Raw genomic sequence first — 7,109 nt, forward strand, 5'->3', positions numbered from 1 at the left:
ATCAAATTAGACTGATTAACAAATCTAAAGTTATATATACGCTTGTTTGAATGTTTGAAATGGTGTAAATTGAATTTTTTGAAACTGAAAATATCTACATCATAAAGCTAGAATAACCATTTACTCGAAAAACTCAAATTGTAGATCTAACGTATACGTGTATGTGCTGTATAGATGTATAGTACTAGGCTTACCTTGTGTAGCCGCGGACTACTCTGACATCACAAGACCACGTGACCGCCTTGCTCATTATCTCTGAACCGTAGTCGACACTACCCGTAAATCACGACCAAAACCAACCGATAGCGCTAAAAGCTAGGCGATTCGTTGGGTGGAACTTAATTTTTCATCCATCCAAAGCAATATCCTGACGTATTATCAAAAAAAATTTTGGCTGCACAAATCCTTTAACAAAATTCTTTGTTTATTTAAGGATCTGCTGTGGTGAGGCTGCAGTGTCGTTGAAGTCTCGTTTCAACATCAATCTTTATTCCTCAAAAATGAGAGTGTGTAATACAGAAAAAGAAAACAAAATTAATAATTGATATATACAATATAGATCAAATTTTGAAAGTCTCGTATCTTAAACAACATATCAATGTTCTTTGCTAGGGGTGTATCCCCCCTGACATCTTATGGTATCATTCCATGTTTACGGCGTTAAAATACGTTTGTGCTGCTTTATACAAGAAATATATACAGTCGTTTGCGAATTCGCAGCCCACAGCATCATTGTCAAAGTCATGTTCGCCAAGTGTTGCTTTAAAAAGAGACACTAAAAGTTTCTCGTCACTCATCTGCGACAACGTCAGATATGGCTGTACACCATAGTAATTTATTATTTTGTCCATAAACGTGTCCCTGAGTGAATGTGGTAGTACATTCAGTGACAAAATGCCGAATGACGTCATAGGAAGGTATTCCGCACTTCACACATATTTTGCTACTGTGTTCTATAGGAGGGCAAGTTAACATTTTACAGACGTATAATACTTCTTTCTTATTGGTGTTTTCTAATTTCAGTAGCTTATATGGTTCACTATATGTCATGTGTACATTTTTAAAACGATTAAAGTCAGAGTCATTGTTCATTCGTTCTTTAAGTTGTGCGTTTTCACGGATGTGTATTGCAGCTCTTTCTATATATTTCCACTCGCGTCGATTTGGAAAGTTCCAATCAATTACGTATTGAGATATGTATGTTATTAAATTATACTTGCGAAGAATGTTGACTATATCAGGCACGAATCCGCCTTGTATTTTTGATGTTCCGTCATAATTCAGGAATTTTAAAAGTCTAGGAATGAAAATATCTTTTGTTGTGCTATTTGAAGGACTACTTATCAGGCAGTGTAGAAAGTTCAATTACCTCTTTTCAATTTCACTATTGATTCTATAGATGCCGAGCATCGTTTCACACATATCCGACCTTGAAGATTTCCTAAGATTTAGAATAATTTTTGTAGCATAGTGCTGGAAGATTTCTAGCGTTGGTCTGTCTTTTGCCGTTAAGTTGCTCCACATTTCAGACCCATATACCACGGCTGGTAGTATTACCTTCTTATAAATGTTAACAGTGGTCAACGGCTTAGTATGTACACAGTCTGATCCCATACGAGTTATGGCATGTAACATGTTCCTTCCTTTTCTGCATGCTTTCTCCACAGCGTTTGAGATCTTTAGATCCGATGATACTTCAATTCCTAGATGAACTTCTGATTTTACCGTCTTGAGTATATTCCCGTCCAATGTCCATGTGATATTTGTAATACAGTTTTTAAACGATATTATAGAACACTTAGAAGAATTAAAAGTAAAATTCCATGTCTTCGCATATTCTTCCTCGATGTTGAGTAGGCACAGAAGAGCTCTCGGACTCGTGCTAATGAGTGCTATATCGTCCGCTAGGCATGGGATAGCACATTTAACTGACAGAATTCTCGCGCCTGCTGCCGATGCTTCTAATTGGTTAAGTAGATCGTTTATATGGAGGAGGTATAAAAAAGTTGACATTATTCCTCCTTGTCTTACTGATCTTTTCACACTGAACCAACGTGATTGGACATTATTGTGGAAGACCGCACTGACGATTCCTTTATATGAGTTGTAAAGCATTCTGAACAAGTTTCCGGTTATACCGCAACATATACACATTACTCTTTTGTTCTAGATTTTCGTTGATACATTCGTGGAGATTAAAAGATGCCATGGTGCAGCTCTTTCCTTCTTGAAATCCTTGTTGCTGTTTGTTAGGGAATTGGATATTTTCCGTTTCCATCCATCGAAGGACACGATTACGAATAACATTTTCCATCAGTTTGTAAAGGGTCGGTAGTAACGATATTGGACGGTAATTATTCGGATCGTTCTTCTTTTTATGTCCACCTTTATATATTGGAATGACTATTCCCATTTTCCACGGTTTTGGTATTTTCCCTGAAATCCTTATGAGTTGAACAGTTCTACTATCTTCTCTATCAATAATTTCCCTCCATATCTGAAATGTTCATTAGTTATATTATCAATACCTGGGGATTTATTCTGTTTTAGCTGTCGTATGCATATGTTGATCTCATCAAACGTAAACGGCGAGTCTAATTCCTCTACGTAACTATGTGGTGGGTCGAAGTCCGTCTCCTCATTTGAGTTATCCGAGTAGAGGCTTTCAAAAAAGTCTGTAAAAATGCCCGCTATTCCAATGGAATCTCTACTATCAACACCTCCAAGTGACAATGATGTAGATATTTCTGGCGTTGGGTTCTTTCGTTTCCGTATCGTTCGCCAGAATAGTCTTATATCGAGATCAGCTATGCTATCAAGTTCGTTGTTAATTGTGTCCATATATGATTTGTATGCAATTTGATGCATATTACGGAATATATTTTTAGCCTCCTTGTATTCTTTATATGTTTTGAATGGCATCCCTCGCGGTCTGTTTTCGTTTATGTCTTTTATAAATAGCCATATTATGCGCGTTTTCAATTTCTTCAATTTCCGGCGTCCAGTACGGTTTTAGAAATTGCTTGAATTGGCTTTTTGGAATGGTTTTATGTGAAGACAATAGCATACATAATGACAATTGGTCATATAACGTGTCTAAACCAAGTTGTGTATCCATGTCAAATTCTCGGATGTTGCCAAGTTTTTCCGTTAGAGCTAACTGATATGCTATCAAATGGTCTGTACTTGCTTTATTCCAAGATGTGTGGTTCCTTGGACTATTTTCTGGTACTTTACAATATCCAATATTGAGATCTATTGAGCAGACTATAGGTAGGTGGTCAGACGCTATTTCAATATCACCATTATCTAGTATTCGGTTGCGTGTAACACTAGCAGCGGTTGATTGGTCTATAAATATATAGTCTAACGTCGATTGGCAAGATCTGAAGGTATATTCTTGTCCAGTCCTGGACGGTTGATTGTTAAGAATGCACAGGTTAAGGTCATTAACTAGATTTTGCACAGCATTTGCCTTTTGTCTTGCAATTGAATATGTCGGATTTCTAGGATCCTTGTATTAAAATCTCCCGCTATAATCAGTTAACCGCGTTGGTCATAGAACGAAAGAAGATCGTGTAAAGTTTGTAAGGTTTCACAGTAAGCATTTATATTGCAATCACTATTCATATATACGCCAAATATATATATAGGACTGTTCCATGTTTTACCGGTTACTTCAATGGCAACAATGCGTTCATCATTCTTTACTTCGTCTAGTTTCCGGATGGTATATTGACAGATCGCCAGCTGTCAATCAAATCGCACGTGACCTTGCATTTTGTATTGTGTGTGCTAAGATGTTTGCTGCGACATTGAATAGAAACACGTGCGTTTGTGAGCGCGAGGCGTGGCTATATTACACCTGGCGATCGGTCAATTGTAAGGACTATTTAATAAGAAAAGCAGCGCCGGTTCCAACGTTGGAGTATTCACGACAATTAGCACATACTGCATAGTAGTTTTCGTCTAACGTGTCTAGATAGCCGTGCGACTTCTGGCACAATTTGTGTTCGGTGATCGCCATTACGTCACAGTCCGTATCACGTAGTAGTTTTACAACACTTTTACTAGAGGAGAAAATTCCCCTTACATTCCATGTCATTACGGTAAACACCATGATGTCAGCGAGAAGTCCTAATTTAGACATATGAAACGTCTGTCTTTCCCCGATTCTATTCGAGTGCTGTGTTCCAATAGAAGTTATCGCGTGCATCATTATAGTTCCAAGAACTGTCATTGCCTCTGTTGAATCTGTTGTAATAATTATCATGCCAATAATCTCTATTGCGTTCATTATCATTGCGGTCTCGCGGTGCTGTCCATCGCGATCTATCTTCATTTGGCTGTTGGGATTCAAGTTTTTCTTGCCATTCCCTATTGAGGAGCCAAGGTCTACATACCACGCTTTCTGGCCAGAATCCTGGGCTTTCGAGAATTGCGGCAGCATTGGGTTCAACGTTTATCTTTGCCGTAAACGATCCAAACCGCTGTGGAAATATCCATATGTCCGTTATTTTAACATGTTTCCTTTGTAGGTAATTGACGATGCCCGACTTGGTTGTTTGGTGGCCTATACCACTGAGATAAAACCGCGCCGCGCGTTTTCGCTTTTGAACTCCAACAAATATGTCTTGGCCTTCGTTTGTTTGGTCCATCTTAGGCTTACTATTTCTTTGTTTGTGTTCATGTCTCGTCCTTCCTGACTTTCTGTAGATTTCCCGGCTTTATTGCCATACGGCTTACAATGTCCGCTTTTTGGTTCGTAGTTTTGAGCATTGCCATTTACAGTATCTGTGGGTATATTGGTAGAATGTGTTACGCATTCTTGGGGTTCATTTATAATAGTGCTAGCTTTGTTAGTCGGAACAATCCGGCACTGGTCTGGACTGGTTGGGTTTTGGTCAGTATGCATATGGGCGTCCATACTGCTCGCGCACCGTTTCTGTCGTCGCGCTTCGTTGATTGTCGAGCTGGTCGTCTCACCTTTACCTGTATTAGGCCGGTACCGTTAGGAATGTTGTTTACATTTTCCTGGCTTCCTATAACCACATCGGAGAACGATTTAACGCTATTCATTCCTTTGGCGACTGTTGACAAGATATCTTGTAATTCTTGGACATTATTCGAAGTTCCATGTTTTCACCTCGCAATGTTTTCTAATATTTTCAACATCTGACATTCATTTTTGTGGCTTTGCTTCAGAGATAATTCAACACTTTTCAAAACGTTCATATATTGAATGAAGAAAACCTTGTTTGTCTATTTCATCAAGTTTATTCTCATATGATTTTGAGTTCTTTGTTTCATATCGATTTCGTTGTCCATCCACTATTTAGCGGGGTACCGGCGGTCAGGCTGTCCGATATTATCACTTCGGTTGCCCTACCCTTACTGCATACACTTTCAATTTCAGTCGAATCTCCGAGTATTATGTAGCAGTCTCTGGCGTATTTGACGTAATTTTGACTATTCGATGTAGTTTTTCTGGTCGCGAGTTTACCTTTAGGACAACCTGGGATTTTTGTTTCTGTACCATATGATTATTCCTTCGGAACCCTCCCATAACTCTGTTATTGTCTTTATATAATGTTCTCGAGGCAAATGTATCAAAGCTTTATCTAGTTTTTCAGCGTGATCCTTGTTATAGGACGGACTTCCTTTTTGGGAGAGCATCTGGCTGTTGGTCGGGGGTGAATTATATAACCAATCGACACTATGGCTAGGGCTTCGGGACGGGCTTTGACAGAGCTGATTCGCACTCACAATGTCTGACATATCAAAATCACTTACAAGTTCTTTTTCAGGGTCATTCCTCCTTTTTTCTTCACATATCATCAGTTTCGAACAACCTTCAACATTAGGTGAACTCAGGTTTGTTTATACCAATTCACTATCTTCAACATATTGCTCACTATAATTCCGGAGGCGGAGTGGCTCGCCGACCTCAATGGTCGCCATCTTGTACTTCAAAGATTAAAGATTAATCAAAGAGATCTTTGTGATTTAAAAAAAAAAAAATGGTTGTCTCAGTGTGTAGCAGTTTGTATGTTGATGTGAAATTTCATCTTTTTTACTCCAAAATATTCACTCAAACCGTTTGTGCGATGACATTTCAGCTATTTCATTTTTTTTTAATAATTAACGTCAACAGCCAGGTTCATGAGCAGCTTTAATAAAAGCAATCTTCACATCTTTTTGGCGACAGATTTTTTTCTATGACTTACCTCCCTTGAGTTCCGATGAGTTGTGACGTCATCTGAGACAATCAACTAGCGGAAGCCGGTGTGCCGATCGCGGAACTGTCAACATGCATGTGGATTTTAGCCACAGGTCTAAGTACTTACGGAAATACACACGGAGAAAAATAAGTTATATTTCGACTTATTGGGAAGCGTGTTTATCCCCTACATAATGACATATTACTAACGTCATAACCTGTAAAATGACGTCACTATATGTAAATGATGATGTCATTAATGTCGAGTACATATATCATGTGGAGTATCATATGAGGGGTTAAACATTATTCTTTTTTTCACGAATGAATTAGTATTACTTTCCTATTCAGTCCACCCTGGAGTAATACGACTGTGTATGCATACTGGTAAATCATTGTGCAAAATAAGATCGTTGTGAAAATGAACAATTATTGCGGCCCACCTCTACGTTTTGATGATGAAAAAAATCATCCGTTACAAACATACGGAGACATAAAAACAGGTAATTTAAAATCGAAAAATCACAATGTTAAGAACGCTTTAAAATCATCAAAATACATCGTAAAACTCATCACAGCCATTGTAAATTGTAATACTTTTTCCTTCTCGGGAGAGACCTTCGGACCCCCAAACACCAAAATATCGCGCCTTCGCAGCTCGCAAAATCATCAAAATACATCGTGAAACTCATATCTCAGCCATTCTAAATCGTAATATTTTCCCCAGGAGTCTCCTCCGAACCCTCAAAACATCACAATGTTCGCCAATTTGGCCAATTTGCAATTGCGTACTCATTAATTTCCTGTTATATTCTACATAGATCTAGTACACTTGCGTATATGTAGAATACGAATTTTACCGATTTTTTTTATCTAGACCCCTAAATCG

The sequence above is a fragment of the Argopecten irradians genome, chromosome 11, assembly GCF_041381155.1.
Source record: "Argopecten irradians isolate NY chromosome 11, Ai_NY, whole genome shotgun sequence".
NCBI classification, from domain to species: Eukaryota; Metazoa; Mollusca; class Bivalvia; order Pectinida; family Pectinidae; genus Argopecten; species Argopecten irradians.